Genomic DNA, 18,732 nt, shown 5'->3' with positions numbered 1-18,732 from the left:
ATATATGGTGTTAGAGATGTGTGTCACACTCACATGAGGCATGTTGTTAAAGATGTGTGTCACACTCACATGAGACATGGTGTTAGAGATGTGTACTAAAGAAATTACACAATGTTCTATTGTAACTCACTTTGGGAGGCCCTCGCGACTTTCGTTGTTTAGTGGGGCACTGAGGGTGTCTCGGCAAGCCTGATGGGGTCTCGGCAAGCCTTGACCCCCCTAAGTGCCCCACTAAACAAAAAAAGTCTCTCGGGATTCCCAACGTGAGTTATAAATAGAAGATTGTGTAATCTCTATATCTTCAACTTTATAAAAGATGTCACTTAATATTTTACCAATAATGACGTCATTAGGATTTACGACTTTTTCACTTACATTTTGGCGCATGCGCTGTGAAGTTTATTGTCAGATCTACCGGAACTAGGGGGCAAAAGGAAAAATCGACAACGAGGCTTGGTGCAAAGTAAAGTGCGGAGACGACGAGGCAAACTTGTGTTTACAACTGCAAGTGCAACAGTGGAATGAAGAAAGAGAAATACGGTGGACAGAATTTGTCATTGTATGGCTTTCCGATGGGTGCAAGTGCGAAGGCGCAACAAAAGATTCTTCCACTAACTAAGTAATAACAAGAGGCGAAGCCATCAAGGCTCACGTAAGAAATCGACCAACAGTAACACAAACTCAATCACTCCGTCACACACACACACACACACACACACACACACACACACACACACGCACACACACACACGCATACACACACACATACACACAAACACACACACACACACACACACACACACACACACACACACACACACACACACACACACAGAAAGAGCATAGGTGAAACTGTGCAAGAAAGCGAGACACTAGATCTAGATCTGTCTGTCTGCATGTAGCCTACTTACAAGGACACGACTGCCAACTAGTCTCGGCGCGCTCAAAATAATAATGACCGAGACTGTCAGTACTTCCTTCGCGTGACGTCTAACCCTCTTACGTCATAATGTGACGTCAATGTAATGTGACGTCTTCAAATGTTAGAGTTTCTACCACAGACATACACACGCACAGACGCACGCACGCACGCACGCACGCACGCACGCACGCACAGACAGACAAAGTTACGATCGCATAGGCTACATTTACGTGAGCCAAAAACATGAATAAAATAGGCAGTGAAAAATCACTAAAACAACAAATACACTACATGTAGCCTACTGATGGACTGAGAAAACAAAATCAAGGGTTGTATTTCTTGAAGAGGTGCGTTTTAAGTGCTCGTTTGAATGCTTTGGGTGACTGAGAGTGGTGGATGTGAAAGGGGAGAGAATTCCATTGTGTGGGTGCGCAGAAAGTACAAGTGCGTTGTCCGTATGTTTTGGTTTTGGTGTGTGGAATGGTAAGGATGCGACAGTCAGAAGAGCCACGGAGTTGTCTTGCTGGAGAATAGACGGTGAGGAGTTCAGAGAAGTAAGCAGGAGACGAGCCAGAAAAGAAGTTAAAGCAGAAGGTGGACAGTTTGTAGTCAATGCGGGCTTGAATAGGTAACCAGTGCAGTGTGTGAAGAAGTGGTGTTTCGTGATCTCGTTTTCGTGCTTTGAGAATGAGGCGTGCTGCCGAGTTTTGGACTTTTTGTAGTTTATGCAGGAGGTATAGAGGACAGCCAGAGAGAAGAGAGTTGCAGTAGTCAAGTTTAGACAGAACAAAGGCACAGACAAGAGTGTTAGTTGTTTGAGAGGAGAGTGTGTGGCGAATAGTGCTGATCTTGCGAAGCTCAAAATAAGCTGCTCTACAGAGTAAGTACACTCGCTCTGAGTCTGATCACCACAGTTGCTTACTAGCTGTTGTGCCATGCAGAAAGACATTTTATGCGCACAGTATGTCTATCGTTTACCCCAAGGTTTCGCATTCTTTGCGCTGGATGCGTCGTATAACTTGTCGAACGTCGACGCAGTAGTATCAGTAAGAAAGTTGATCCAGAGATCTGTAGATCTGTGGTCGATCACCTCTGCTTCGCTTATGCAGGGGAAGTTCGCCAAGTCTTTCGTCCATATACCACCAATAGCCGTTTCAAACCATACCTTCGTGCATGTCCTTGACTTTTTGTTCATGATTTTGAACAATTAGATAATCCGTTTTCTTGCAGAATTTCTCAAAGTAATCCTCTGGCAATAGTACTTCGAGCACCGAAAGTGAAAGAGGTATTTCAGGCCAGGCACCTATTCAGTATTGCCCCCTAGTTCCGGTTATCAGAGAGAGGCTGTCGTGCCCTAAAATCTGATTGGTCGAAACGCTGGGGGCAAAGGTTATACGAAAAAGGTCTACACGGTGGTGCGAGTTTCATGAATCAGACAGTTACTGTGACTCTCTCTCTCTGTTACACGACACTTGAGATTGCCACAAGTTCTCAAATGTCGTATAGTTGTGTTCTTTTATTCTACGTCGCCCGTCTTCGCAGCAGCAGAAAACAACTCGTCAAATTGAGTTCGAGGATTTATTTAGCATTCCATACATACAACTGCACATCGTAGCAGAACTCAAAGTAGAAGCTTTTTTTTACATACAAATCGCGCTGGTCTATATAGCAAATACTCAATCTCGAGAATATTCCAGACCGAACATGATACAACTACATTATACGAACTGTCCATGTAGTGCGGTTACCGTGCCAAAAATCATGCTTCAACCCACCAGTTTTTGCAACAAAATTTTTTTTGCGGGAATGTTCTCAAAACAGTCTGGTTAGTGCCCAGTGCAAAATCTAAGTTTCAAACTATCGGCACAATCGAGAAATTTGCATATTAGTGACGTCATACATTAGTGGAAGAAGACACTGTTTTGTTCTCCAAGATAAGCCTATCATGTTGCATCTCGTTAGAAAGATCTCGGCTCAGAGGACTCAGAAATGCAGCTATTTAATATCTATGACGGCAGTAGTTGACACAAAACGCGTTGAAAATAGAATCCGAGTGCTTTTTCGCATAAACGCATAAACACACGCACACTCTTTTATATTCTCTCACCTCTGCTTCTCAATATGCCTCGCCTTATTCAGTAAAGCCGGACGGGGAATTGGAGCAACTGGCACCACGACACTCTCCACACCCAGGCGAATAAACGAGACAGCTGCATCTTCTTGTGTCACAGTCAGTCTTGCATGCACACCGAATCACTTTCAGAAGAGCTGCTGGTGTTCCTGGTGCTGCTGGTAGGTCCGATGTGCTTTGGCAGCATTTGGGGCATACACAGTGCATAGTGCATCGTACAGGCCAGTTTCCGCCATGAGATGTCCTATACAAGCAAGAAAACTCATCTCCGATGTGGAAGGGACCAAGCCGAAGAACTACAGAACGTAGCTCACTGAAAGCTGCTTCTGCTGATATGATGCTGAGGGCCTTCCACCACAGGGGCTGATCAAAAGGTGACGACAGGGGTTTTGTTGTATCGCCTACCTTCAGCAGAAAGAAACAACAGCGTTGAATAGATACACGTTTTGTCACTGGGTTTGAGATCAATCATCGGCAAGAAGACAATAGATGACTGACCTGGAAAGTCACCATTGTGGACGGCCTGCATTACTCCTGACCAGAACGGTCTCTGAGGACTGAGCAGCAATGCTGACTTCCATAGGACTTCAACTTCTTTGGTAGGGTCTTCCGAGCGATGGACGACCTATTTTTGATGAACGGGGTTATGGAAGCAATCATGCCCATTCCAAGGAAGGTATTCAGGCCATCAATTGTTCCAGTGTTATGATCGACATTGTCTGCTATGTACTGCATGAAATGTTCATCTGTGGCTGGTACGATTACCTCCTGGGTGGCAGCAGCACTCATTTCGTACGTCTTTACTTCTCTGTAAGAGGAGCTGAATACAAGGGAGTACAGCGTGTCAATCAGGAACTTGGAACCAAAACAGTGGTGCATCTGAACTCCAAGACCAATCTGCAGTGGAGCAATTAAAATTCTTGGGCGAGCTGCTTGCATAATTGCTTGGCCGATTGAAGCAACCTTCACATCAGTGTACTTTCCACTGAAGATCTCTCCGAGGAAAGTTTGCAAGGATTTTGGCACAAAATCAAGGTTTGCTGTAATTGAGAAAGTGCTGTCTGGACTTGGGTATTCTTTTCTGCTGGTGTTTATCTTCTTAATGTCACTTTTGATAAGTTCAGCAGCAGCTCTGATGATGTTGTCTTTTTGAGTTTCTTCGTCGGTCGTCTCAGGTGTCGAATAAAAGGAATGAAGAATAGACCATGTAGTCCTCTGAAATGTTACCACGTTTGCTTTCCAATCCATTTCTGTGATGATAATTTCATCACCAAAATGTTTCTTTAATTCTTCTTTCATCTTTGAGTGACTATAACAGTCACCACCTGTAAACTCTTTCATTTTTCTGATGAGGTCGATGATGGTGACTTCTGTATCGTTTTTTTGCAGATAATTGACAACTTTTCTGAACGCTTCTGCTCTTTTTTCATCGACTGGTCTTCCTTGTTTTGGTGTTTTGTTGCCAGTGTCTGATGCAAAGTACTTTGGAAGTTTCCTTTTTGTTCTAAAATTGGTGCTGCATGATTGGTGGTACAAAGCATCAGCTGCTGGAAGGTCCGAGACGAATTCTATCTTGCCTTTTACCTTTTCAGTCCATTCGTCTGCTCTTTCAGCACAGATTCTATAGATGGTCTTCTGAAAATAAATCTAAAGTGCGAACAGGAAGTACTGTTGGACCTCGTTTTGAAACAAGTTCTGCATGCATGCCAGAAAATAAACAACATTTCCTGAAATCAAAGGGCTGATTCTTTGACCGCAGTCCTTGGTTCAAATTTGCAGCAGTATCCTCATCTTTTTGTCCCCGAAGGTAGGCTGCTATGTTGTGCTTGTTCGTATATGAACTGCGACAACGTACATGCACAGCCTGCCCCTCTGCAACAACAATTGAATCACCACGCTCGGTACTGATTCTGTGAATGCTGTCTCTTTCCTTCTGTTGCGGAATGACGATCTGCTCCCCTGAATAAAGGCTGCCTCCACACAGGATACACAACTGCTCCATGATCTGGACAAAATTCATTTATAACATAAACTTAAATAAAGCAGTTGGATTGACACTATGTATAATTGTCCAGACGCTAATTTACGCAAACATATTTTTGGTTACAATAGTCAAATTTTGTCTTTAAGTAGTACAGCATATTTTATTATAAAATATCCTGAATACATTGAAACACCCTTTTTAAGACCCTCCATTTTAAGACCTGGTTTTCTCAGATTATTTTGTTGGTCTTTAAGAAAGGGGGTTCCACTGAAACATGATTTATTGAAAATATAAACATATTTACAGATTTGTTTTATTAAGCCTTTTTTATGATAACTTTTTTGTTGTTAGCCTTTAATAGAAATTGCTGATATGTCAAACCTACCTCATTCTTGTCTCATTCGCAGTGGTCACTGGTGTAGAGCAAGGATTTCGCTCAGAAAGCAGGTGACTAGAAAAAAATGATAACATTAATGATTTACACATCAAATAAAGGCTATCGTGATAGCATTCCATCAGAGAAGTACCTAAAGTGTCAGCAATGGCGACAATAACATAAAAAAACATAAATAAAACATCACCGAACAGTGCAACAGGAAGGTTATTTTTGACAGCATTCGCCTACCATACATACTGGAAGCACGATCAACAATTCGCACGGTCTTAGAGTATAATATACATTTTTTTCTAATGTAACTCCATAATTGTATTTGTGATGCTAAGCATATCAACTGCAAAGATTATCTGCACGTTTGAAACGGTAAAACAAGTTTTAGACTCATGTTGTGCTGTCTGGAAGCAGACGAACTTTTAGCGAAGCTAGGTCGTCTGCATATCAGGCTTTTTTCTTTCCAATGCATTCGTATGGCATAAATAAAGAACTAGCGCTAGCATTCTACACATGCAGCCGAGAAAATGAGGTGGTAAAAATGTTAAAGGACGAATAAAAACGTAAAGATTATCGATTACTCACCTTTTTGCATGTGGCCACGCGAAGCACGTTCGACTAGACTTTGAGTGCATGGCGCGCATAAACTTCCGGCTTTGCGACGGCAGGCCAAACCAGTCAAATCTGCTTGTTCCGTGTGATTGCATGACTTTTCTGATCCGATAACTCACTTATTCCATTACCTCAGGGCTTAGATTTTGAACTGGGTACTAAAGGACAATTTATTTACCAATCTGTGTTGATTTCATTTTTGTTGCAATAAGTGGTACCCCTTGGCTTTAGCTCCCGTAATTCCACTAATGGCCTAGAACAGCGACATTCTCTGTGACGTACATCAAAAGCGCCGACGCACTTAATCCGAGCGAACGGCACGAACCCACGAATCAAAACAACGTGGTAAACAACTTGTTTTGACAGGACCAGAAAGTTCACCTGCATTCTCGTCCAAACATAAATATTGTGTTTACAAAATATAATATCGGTACTTTCCCACAAAGTACAAATAAGTCAACCACATGTAACACACAAAACTGAACCAAAGTTCAGCAACGACAGCGTTTCCTAACACTCTCTCTCTCTCTCTCGACACACACACACACACACACACACACACACACACACACACACACACACACACACACACACACAACGTATGAAAACAAACCTGCTGTCAAAGGTCGCCTCGTCGATCAAGACGTGCAGCTGGCCGTTTTTCACACATGCCACGAGGTCAGTGACTGCCTGATCAACATCTCCCTCCCTGTCGAGGAAATCGTACCGGTGGTACGACACGCTGCCTGGTGTCAGGGAAGGCGTCGGGTCCTTGCTCAGTGACATCTCCAGCTGATGTTTGATGGATGTGCTGACGGCCCGGGTGTTGTACCCTGTTGATATGACGTGCACATCGTGCCCCTGTCGCAGCCACCGCAACCCTTGCAGCACCAGCACCAGCGTCTTACCTGTTGGAACAAAAACAATTTTAAGGTTAATATATTGCAGGACATTGTGAAAACAAGGCAGTTTTACACGTAGAGACGACTTGCACATCGTTGTCCTGGTGTTAGGGAAGATGTAGGCCCACGATCAGCCACCTCAAGCCCTGCACTACCAAACTGTCTTACCTGTTGGAACACAAAGCACATTTAATGTAATAAATTACATACACAAAACATAACCATAAAAATATACTACGAAACAGTGTGAAAGTAAAATCAAGTCCGTTTCACCTGTTACACGCGAAAAACAGCATCAGGAACATAAAAATAAGCACACAAAAATTATATAACTGCCAAAAAAAGGACATTACATAGAGACTAAATGAACATTTCAGTTTCAAACTGTTCTCCGTATCAGCCTGATGCCTTTCCTTCAGTTGTCACATTTCCCACGGAATAACAGGGCCGGACTAGGCAAATAGGAGGGGGGGGGGGGGGTTGCAAGTGGTTGTCCAGGGGGATGTTGCTCTTGGCGGGGACAAGGGGCGGAGCCCCTCAGTTGTGGGGGTCAGGGGGCTTTGCCCCCTGAAGCTGATGAGTATGTCATATTCCACTCCGTAGACTCCTTCGCAGCGGTGTGTTGCGTGCTGCACGGGTATTTGCACCCCGCACGCTGGAGCGTTAAGTTGAGTGGGGTTTGTGTGTCGATAAAACAGCTTCTTGTATAAACATTTCGTAACTTTGCACATTAAGATATGTCTTGTTAGATCTGTTAGTGTTTCTTCTACACGCCGATGTACTTTTTGGGTGCATATTTTGTATATTATAGCCGTGATTCTGTAAAATATCACGCCTGTAACTGCACAGAAGCAAATTTTGTAGCATTCGCAACAAATTACTGGTGTAAACTTTAATGTGAAGAACTGCCATCAGTTCCACAAAAACCTGAACCTTTCTGCAGTACTGAGGCCGAGTTTCAAGCTTCTAGGACCTTGCAGACAGCGAAAAGCATTCGGAGAATGAGAATTATCCTTCAACTTCTTTGTTTGCCCCCCGAAGCTGCCGTGTTTCTCCCCCGCAGCTGCCGTGTTTGCCCACCGTTTGTGTTTGACCACCGACCCTGCACACTCATGTTTATGTCCTCTAATTGGCTTGGAGCTATTTTGCCGGAACCATGGAGAGTTACTATAGGGCAGTATCTCTACCTACTGAACCAAAAAACAGAAACCGATGATCTTTTCTTCTTCTTCTTCTTAGCTTGGTCTTCTTGTTCAATCTCTAGCTCATGCCTCTCAGATCGGCATTCAGTTTTTAATAAAAATGCTCAAATTTTGGAGAAATTATAAAATAAAATATAAAATATTATAAAATGTGTTTATAAAAACAATACCTGTTACCCTCTCACCGCCGACGTCGAGTTGCAATATTAAGGCGATGCTAAAGTGTGGAAAGATTTAGATCTAGATCTAACAAGAAGGGCAAAGCCCATACGACTCACATGCTTGACCTTGACCTTTACATGACCTTGACCATCAGGGTCAAGGTCAAATAACTAAACCTAGCAATGACATCATACACTAAGAACTGCTTTACACATTTTTCCTACCAAAATACATGTGACCTTTTAGACAACATCTATGGCCCCTGCGACCTTGACCTTGAAGCAAGGTCAAGATGCTATGTATGTTTTTTGGGGCCTTGTCATCATACACCATCTTGCCAAATTTGGTACTGATAGACTGAATAGTGTCCAAGAAATATCCAACGTTAAAGTTTTCCGGACGGACGGACGGACGACTCGGGTGAGTACATAGACTCACTTTTGCTTCGCATGTGAGTCAAATAATCAAACGTGAATTTCTCAAAAATTTGAGCACCAATCGCCTTCAAACTGTTCATTTTTATTAAAAACTGAATGCCGATCTGAGAGGCATGAGCTAGAGATTGAACAAATCTCGCACCTACCCGTTATTTTAACTTTAACAGTCAAAGAACACAGTGCGTTACGCAGGTAGGCTTACATAACAACTGAAAACGGCTGCTTGTTTTGAAATTTTACCGATGCATCCCAGTAGCGCGACCTTTTATGCACATCACAAGCTTTCATCACTGTACAATCGCCTTAATGCGCAGTATAAATTTTCATTCGTTCATTCATATGGGGTCGCCCGACCGGGGTATCGAACCCGAGACCTTTAGGTTACAAGTCCAACGTGCTACCGACTGCGCTACCCGGCGAAGAAGAAGACCAAGCTAAGAAGAAGAAGAAGAAGAAGAAGAAGAAGAAGAAGAAGAAAAGGAAGAAGAAGAAGAAGAAGAAGAAGAAGAAGAAGAAGAAGAAGAAGAAGAAGAAGAAGAAGAAGAAGAAGAAGAAGAAGAAGAAGAAGAAGAAGAAAAGATCATCGGTTTCTGTTTTTTGGTTCAGTAGGTAGAGATACTGCCCCATAGTAACTCTCCATGGTTCCTGCAAAATAGCTCCAAGCCAATTAGAGGACATAAACATGAGTGTGCAGGGTCGGTGGTCAAACACAAACGGTGGGCAAACATGGCAGCTGCGGGGGAGAAACACGGCAGCTTCGGGGGGCAAACAAAGAAGTTGTAGGATAATTCTCATTCTCCGAATGCTTTTCGCTGTCTGCAAGGTCCTAGAAGCTTGAAACTCGGCCTCAGTACTGCAGAAAGGTTCAGGTTTTTGTGGAACTGATGGCAGTTCTTCACATTAAAGTTTACACCAGTAATTTGTTGCGAATGCTACGAAATTTGCTTCTGTGCAGTTACAGGCGTGATATTTTACAGAATCACGGCTATAATATACAAAATATGCACCCAAAAAGTACATCGGCGTGTAGAAGAAACACTAACAGATCTAACAAGACATATCTTAATGTGCAAAGTTACGAAATGTTTATACAAGAAGCTGTTTTATCGAGACACAAACCCCACTCAACTTAACGCTCCAGCGTGCCGGGTGCAAATACCCGTGCGGCACGCAACACACCGCTGCCGCGAAGGAGTCTACGGACTGTATTCTGAGATAGGAAAATGGCCGCTCCTTGCATGAAACGGCATAAAATAAACAATAATAAATTTGTTTTAAATAAGTGAGGTACATGTTTAGGCTAGGGGGGGGGGGGGGGGGGGGGGATTGCGCAACCCCCGTAACCCCCCCGGTAGTCCGGCCTTGAATAAGACAACACAAACAGCGAGCACAATACAAACCGTCCTCCAACAAAATTGAATGTAACACTGATTCTGGTACGATGACGATAAAGTAAAACTCGACACAAACAACCTAATAAACACTGCGTCAATCATTCAACTATGACGTCAATATTTATTGAGCAAACTACCTGGGATCAGTGCACTGTAAGGAAATCAGAAACATTGTTCTGTCAGTATCCGGTTTGCCGCAACAACAGCGACGACGATAATTATTGTTGCTGTTCCTGATGATGATGCTGATTAATGAACATTGCCAACATGTTTTTACATTTAGTCAAGTTTTGACTAAATGTTTTAACGTAGAGGGGGGAATCGAGACGAGGGTCGTGGTGTATGTGTGTCTGTGTGTCTGTGTGTCTGTGTGTCTGTGTGTCTGTGTGTCTGTGTGTGTGTGTGTGTATGTGTGTGTGTGTGTGTGTGTGTCTGTGTGTCTGTGTGTAGAGCGATTCAGACTAAACTACTGGACCGATCTTTATGAAATTTGACATGAGAGTTCCTGGGTGTGATATCCCCATACGTTTTTTTTTCCTTTTTGTGATAAATGTCTTTTATGACGTCATATCCGGCTTTTCGTGAAAGTTGAGGCGGCACTGTCACGCTCTCATTTTTCAACCAAATTGGTTGAAATTTTGGTCAAGTAATCTTCGACAAAGCCCGGACTTCGGTATTGCATTTCAGCTTGGTGGCTTAAAAATTAATTAATGACTTTGGTCATTAAAAATTTGAAAATTGTAAAAAAAAAAATTTTTTTATAAAACGATCCGAATTTACGTTTATCTTATTCTCCATCATTTTCTGATTCCAAAAACATATAAACAAGCTCTGAAAATTAAAAATATAAAAATTATTATCAAAATTAAATTGTCCAAATCAATTCAAAAACACTTTCCTTGTTGGTTCCTGATTCCAAAAACATATAGATATGATATGTTTGGATTGAAAACACGCTCAGAAAGTTAAAACTAAGAGATGTACAGAAAAGCGTGCTATCCTTCTCAGCGCAACTACCACCCCGCTCTTCTTGTCAATTTCACTGCCTTTGCCATGAGCGGTGGACTGACGATGCTACGGCCTTGCTGAAAAATTGCATTGCGTTCAGTTTCATTCTGTGAGTTCGACAGCTACTTGACTAAATGTTGTATTTTCGCCTTACGCGACTTGTTATTTTATTCTTATCAAACAGTGGCAGAAGCAGCAGTATAAGTAATTAGACTGGTGAAGTGCACAGTGTGAGTGTTAGTGTTAGTGGTTATCGGTACTTTTTTTATGTGGTGACGTCAGCGTTTTGTGCGCAGTTCAAAGGTTAGGGGTCAAAGTTTACGTTTGCTCCCTTTGATCTGCTAACGAGCGGTGGTTAAATCGACAGAAATAACGAGCCCTGAATGTTATGTGAAAACTCAGCGAACGCATGTTTATTCATACATTTCTTTATAACCAGTATGTTACTGAACAACTTAATGCTACAAATGTCAGTTTCATGTGTGATTTATTCCAGGTTTAATGCACTAAATTCTCAGCCAAAGAAATGAATCGGAATGAGTGAATCTGCAGACAGAGAAAGATGCACGCAAACACTTCTCTTCCAGCGAATTCACTTTCTGAAGATTCTGTACACGTCGAACGTTCTGCATGCGCCTATTCAACAATTGAGTGGTTAAAATGTATCACAGAAACATTAAGATGTATCAATACAAACAACATTGCAATAATTGTTTCTTTTGTTCTTGTTTTCGGCTGTGTCGTCTGCTCCGTGTATGACTTTTCTTCTTTTTCCAACTGAAAAGTCCAGACATGGGACGCTACTCTTTCGAATCATTGCAACAGTTGTCTTCCCTCCCATCACGTTAAAGTGTAACTAAACAAGCAAAAAGGAAAAAAAATCGTTCAGCAACCTTTACACTTTGATATATGTAAAAGGACCTCAAATACTGTTGAACTGCGAATTTTTTTTTTTTTTTATCCTACATACGTGAGAGAGATACCCGTGAGATAAAAATCGTTCAAATCACACGTGTGTATATCATGTAAATGAGGTCAACCGGAAGGTCAAGCTATGTAAATCGCGGAAGGATATGCTTTGCTGTTGTTGTTCCTTTTGGTTTCTTTTATCCTGTGGCCACGGCTTTTCTTTTTATCTGGTATATTTTGAAGTGACCATGATTTCGTTGTTCGAATTTATTTCATCAATGTTCAATATTAAACTTAACAGTGTTAACAAAGGCGAACTACTTTGTCCTAGTTTGAGAGTGCGTGTCATGGCGGAGGAATGAATGTCAAATTGAGTAAAGTGGTTTGAAGTTCTAAAGCGGCCCCAAAGGCAATAGCGCTGTCGGTGACTTTTAGTTAGATCTGGCACAGAAGTATATATAATGTAGGATAAACAGAATACTACATGGCTTGCTGTGTCGTACCAGATTTACACTCGTTGCTTTTTCAAATAGTGAACAGCTCGCTTTCGCTCGCAGTTCAATTTTTAAAAAAACAACTCGTGTAAATCTGGTACGACACAGCAAGCCATGTAGTATTCTCTATTTCTCTCACTCTGACACTGTTTAACGGACATGTGAACCCAGTCAGCACGGATCATTGAGGCAATGTTGTCTCAACATTGGTTTATTGTTAGATATCAAGCTCACTCTTACAAACGGTGTTTCTTCCATCGCCACACCGCGATCGGCAATCTCTTGCTGCGCCGCGGGCGCAGCTGTCACCGAGTGTTGCTCGATCGAGACAGTAAACGTTGGCTCACAGCGAATTGCGGGCTCGCGCAAGATTGTGATGTCAGACGACTTTCGACGCATGCGCCAATCAAGGAAAACAAGCGGAAGTTGATTGTGTGGATTATTGACGTCACACATTGTTCTGTCTGTCTGCATTGTGAGCGTTACATCTTGCAACAAACCCCTTGAAGCTTCCGATTCAGTTCCCCCTTGACAAAATTCTTGAGTAAAACTTTCTTGCCTGTGATCATCAGAGTCTGACAAAAGTCGAATATGACGGACTCCGATACAGACACATTACTGCCACCATCTGAAACGGAGGGGATGGAAGAAGATGAATTGGTGAGCCTTTTTGAAGTTTTTCTTGTGATAGCCTGTTACCCGGGTGTTTTGTGCATGCTCTTGTTCCAACAACTAGCTATAAGTACCCCACAACAAAAACACCACCACAGACTCCGGAGACAGCAACAACTCATCTATAAATAGCACGGACTTTGGACTGTGAATCTCGGGGGGGGGGGGGGGGGTGGGGTAAGGGGAGGGAGGTGGACTTTACTTGCTCAGTCATTGACCTGTGGCGGTGGTGTGTTGACATGAAGCTAATTTTGGTTTGAGTTGTCGCTGTCTCTGGGGGGGGGGGGGGGGGGGGGATGGCAGCGTTGGCATCGGAAAGCACTGCAGGGCAGTGTAGACAGCATTATGCAACTCCTAGTATGCATGATTTATGGTATGACCAGTCAGTACACAATCACAAATGTGGGGACTTGCTTGTTTTGACTTCTTTTTGTTATTTCATTTATCAATTGTCTCTCTGGGATTTTTATGTCTGTTTCTCGAATGGAAACACTTATTTCATATATGCCATTGCTTTTTAGGGCCAGGAACATGTGACCAGTTCTGGTTCCACTCTTGCTCCCAATTGGTCACCCTCACCTTCACTTCAGGCGCTGGACCACACGAATGGCAGTCCATGCCACCCTTATATAGTGATCCAGAAACCGACGACCCCTCTAGCAAGGTAACCATTCCCTGTTCTTATTATAAAGAAAATATTTGACCTAGTTCTGTTTGTTTAGTAATGACACCAATAAGTTTGTGTTGTCATTTCTGTTTTTCCCATGCAGTTGCTCATTGCTCATGCCCTTGGTTTTTATAGGGCCAGGAATTAGAGCATGCGGACGTGTTGCTCGATCGAGACAGTAAACGTTGGCTCACAGAACTTGGGTAAACTTCTGCTACTACCGGTGGGGAGAAATCAACTGGTGGCCACAACGTCGGTTGGTGACCCACTACTGTCCAGCAGACTTCAAGCTGAAATTTCCCAGCACAAGGGTCATTGTTGACGCCACAGAGGTCAGAGTGAAACACCCATCAAATCCTAGAGCACAAAAAGCAAGTTTTTCTGCCTATAATAGTATAAACATGGCAACACAGTGAAGGCTTTGGTAGGTGTAACCCCTGGTGGACTCACATCCTATGTGTCCAGTGCCAATGGGGGGGGGGGGGGGGGGGGCTCAACCAGTGACCGCCAGATTGTGGAGCGAAGCCCCCTCCCTTTGCTTTGTGAGAGTGGAGACTCAATAATGGCAGACAAGGGGTTTAATGTGCAAGACATTTTTGCACCCAGAAATGTGCAGATCAACATACCAGCCTTTTTTAAAAAGAAGAATAGACTGAGTGCTGCTACCTTGCGAAAAGACAGGAAGATTGCAAGTAAAAGGGTGCATTTTGAAAGAATAATTGGCATGGCAAAAGTTTACACCATCTGCCAGCATAAGTTGAACATTTTAGAGACAAAACTGGCATCTAGAATCATTACGGTGTGCTTTTACCTGTGCAACTTTAGAATGACAGTGGTGAGTCGATTTGCATAGACCCAGTCGGTTAAAGGCAGAGTAAGCCTCCCGTAAACCATCACAGATACGGTCAGGCTTTTACACACAGTACAAACACCCTTTCATTTAAACACTCACCAATTGAGAACATCCTAGGTGCCCTCCGTAAAGAGCGAACAATTTTCAAAGAATTTATTTTTGCGTGGTTTATCTTACCCCTGAGCCATCGTGAACCCGTGTGATCCAGTTTTCCCTGTTCACAATGCAGTCGTCATAGTTAGTCATTTGAATGCGACTCGACGTGAGCTTATCTACAATAGCACGTTTTTTTAATGCACGAAACAACGGCTGTGGTTCACAAGAACTCTAGCGATGGCTTTTGACTGTTGAGAGGAACGGCGATTTGCACTGATAAACCGGCCGTCGTCTGCTACGACCCTTGCGTGACCCTGCTTCCGGGCTTTTCTTTTTTTAAACTTTCACAACTTCGAATTGTTCTGATCTTGTCTTGATGAAAAACGAATTCTTTTATGATTAAAGAATGTTTGTGTAACAAGCTGTCAATTTATTATTTAGATTTTAAAAGTTAGGTCTAGCGCAAAAACGAGGCGCCGTTGTTTTTTTTTTTTTTTTTTTTTTTTTTTTTTTTTTTTTTTTTTTAAATCTCAGTTGCATGCAGGCTGCTTCAACCCTTTCTTTTTTGCCTTTTTTTTTTTTTTTTTTTTTTTTTTTTTTTTTTTTTTGGTTGTTGTTGTTGGCGGGGAGCATCCTTCTTCATTGATTTTTTTTTTTTTTTTTTTTTTGTTTGTTTATAGTAATGTTTTTACTATAACATTAACATTACTATATCTAAATGTATTTTAAGCAACTTTTCTATATAACAATTCCTTCTCAAAAAATGCATACGCAAAAGGCGCCGTTGTTGTTAACGGAACAAGTCTACGAAAATAAATTCTTGGAAAATGTCTCACGCTCGACAGAAAGCAGCCAGGATGTTCCCGTTCGGTGAGCGTTCAAATGGAAGTATGCTTGTACTGTATTTAGACGCTCGGGGAGCTCTGTGATGGTTTACGGGAGGTTTACTGTGCCTTTAACGCCAATACTGATACAGTGATAGACCAAGTAGCAAAATGTGTAGTATTACAGTCAGGAGACACCAATATTTGGACTATGTGATGATGGATTATACTCTGTAACTATAAGCCTATGGACGTTATGTTCTTCGCACGAAAAAACAAAGAATGGCTGCTCTTGTTCTGTGATTTATTTTTTTCACTCAATTTTCTTATCAGAAACTCATCAACTAGTGCGGTTAATTTCTTGTCATTTTTCATTAATGTATTAACCCAGAGTTTTGATAAGGAAGGTATTGACTATTGGGTGTGTGAGAGAGAGAGTGTGTGTGTGTAAACTGATATAAACGATTCACTGGCAGTGTTATGGCTATGAGGATATTATTAGCATTACATTGAGAATATATGTGTGTGCACATAGGACTGGGAGGGTGGGGGGGATGGGCAGCAACACATGTACAGTGGAACCCCCTTTTAAGACCCCTCCCTTTGTTAGATCTAGATTTGTCAGATTTTCTGTTCATAGCCTCTGTAAATTTACCTTCATTTTAAGACTCCCTCTTTTTTAAGACCTGATTTTCTCAGATTTTCTTAGGTCTTCAAAGGCTGAAAGAGGGGTTCCACTGTACAACGAAATTGTTTATCGGTCACATCTTCATGAACAGATTGTTTCTTTTAAAGTTGTAACTTGAACCATAATCCTGTGTGGTATGTCGCCTTACATTATTTATTTGAATTCACAACCCTTCCTGTATGAGTGGTTCATGATCTCAAGTGTGTCCAGCTTTTTACACGGGGCGGTAAGACCATCTTTCTGGATACATTTCTCAGTTTCTGTGGAAGGTGGACATTTTTTACAAATACATTTTTAAACTTTATACCAGCTTCACTTATGAAATCAAAAATTCACAAAATGTCCACCATGCACAGAAAGCAGCTTGGCTGTTGAATGTTTGGGCAAGTTATATATCAGCTGGGCCAGGTCTGGGCAAGTTATGTATCAGCTAGGCCTGGTCTGGGCAAGTTATGTATCAGCTGGGCCAGATCTGAGATGCTTACACAAGGACTATCCTTTCAACAAAGTTTGATATGAAAACTCAAACAGCACTGTGTACATATACTGAAAATGTTTTATTTTGTTCTGTCCAGTGTATTTAACACAAACTTCAATATTACAACATTAACAGGGATTAACAATCACTAAGTTATTGGATAATAATGTAAGTAATCATGTGTACATGTAGGCATAGCACTTTGAAATTCTCAGTCTTCACATCATGATTTTTTGACAAGTGTCTATTGTTGCCAAATCTTTTCAAGCAAGTAACATTAAAATGACTGGATGGAAGTTGTGATTACACATAATGTTCACCCATACCAATGTGAATGTAGGCTTTATCAAAACAATACATACATTACAAGTATTTTGGCTTAAAATGAAGTACAGTGGAACCCTTATTTTATGTTTTTCTTTAAAATGAGGGGGGGGGGATGGTGTGATTTACAGAGGTTATTAACAGAAAATCTGAGAAAACAGGGTCTTAAAAGGGAGGGGGTCTTAAATCGGGGGTTCCACTGTATTCCATTGTTAATACCAACGTTTTTGCCTCTTGACATACAGTTCTTGAACAAGTACATACTTTTTGTAGCTAAATCAAGAATTCATTGTGATACTAATTGTTTGTATTCATGATTTCACAGTGTATTAATATATTAAATCAAGAACTCATTGTCAAACTGATTGTTTGCATTCATGATTTCACAGTGTATTAATTATTCGTTGTAAAAAGTGTGTATGTGTGTGTGTTTGTGCATGATGGAGAACATTAACAACTTTAAAATGGGCATGTTTAACTTCATGATAATTTTTGTCTTTTCTTTTTGCTGTCTCCTTAGTCAACAGGTTATTAGTATCAGTTTACACAGTTACTTTCAGCAGTCTGTGACACTTTTACTCCTTTCAAAGACAAGGTGATGCCGAAAGTTCCAAGAGTGCCAGATTGAAAATCAGGCCTCCACTTCACCTTGCTCTGCTTCAGACGCCTCATCAGCAAAGTCTATGTACAGATATGTCTCAAGCAGAGCAGGTTTGAAATGGTTGACAAAGAACACCTCTAATATGTCAACCATGGCTGTGATGAAAACATCGTCTCTTGGAATGTTCAATGTCACCATATCTTTGAAAGTGTACACAACAAAATGCTAGGGGCAATATTGGTGCAATGTTGTGATAGTGTTGATATAGTATTTGTTTTCATTGACATGCTCACAATTAAGCCTGTGAAAAAAGTTCATTTTTGAAAGAAAAAAATAGAATGAACTTTTTTCACAGGCTTAATTGTGAGCATGTCAATGAAAAAAAATACTGTCAACGCTATCACCATATTGCCCCAACATTGTCTCAACATTGAAATCAAACATCGTTCCAACATTGCAATCCAACATTGATCCAACATTGAAATCCAACATTGAAATCCAACATTGTTCCAACATTGAAGTCCAACATTGATCCAACATGGAAATCCAACATAGATCCAACATTGAAATCCAACATTACCTCAATATTGAAAAAATGTGCACTTCCACTGTTGATCCAATATTGACTTTCAATATTGAGCCACTGTGACCGGCAATGTTGCCTCAATATTGGGGCAATGTTGATGTGCTGACTGGGAAGTGCGCGCCAGGAACGACAATCTTCTTAGTTTACCTGATTAATGCCCTTAATTTTTCGTTCTGGTACTTTCAGTTCCGGCTGTTGTCATCAATTTACCAAAATAAAAGATCAAACGGAGTTTTCGATTTTTATTTCATGGTTCAGAAAAATATTGCTTATTTTCTGAAGTCAATCGTTTTATCGAATCTTTCTTTGATTCTTAAAAGTCATTTGAGATTTTTGAAAAATAGTTAACGGTTAGTAATTACCAATATATCGTAAACAAATATATCGATAGGTTTTGG

General features: G+C 41.4%; 1 protein-coding gene and 1 pseudogene across 3 annotated transcripts in view; one reads left to right on the top strand and one right to left on the bottom strand.

Moving 5' to 3' along the window:
* Window positions 1-18,732, bottom strand: part of LOC138970506 (uncharacterized) — a 339,583-nt gene that overhangs the window by 186,598 nt on the left and 134,253 nt on the right. The gene's annotated exons all lie outside the window — the stretch shown is intronic.
* On the top strand, window positions 13,137-18,075 carry LOC138971923 (uncharacterized; annotated as a pseudogene).

Source organism: Littorina saxatilis, linkage group LG7, assembly GCF_037325665.1.
Source record: "Littorina saxatilis isolate snail1 linkage group LG7, US_GU_Lsax_2.0, whole genome shotgun sequence".
Lineage (NCBI taxonomy): Eukaryota > Metazoa > Mollusca > Gastropoda > Littorinimorpha > Littorinidae > Littorina > Littorina saxatilis.
Note: the sequence above shows the minus strand (reverse complement) of the source record. Positions and strands in the feature narration are given on the sequence as shown.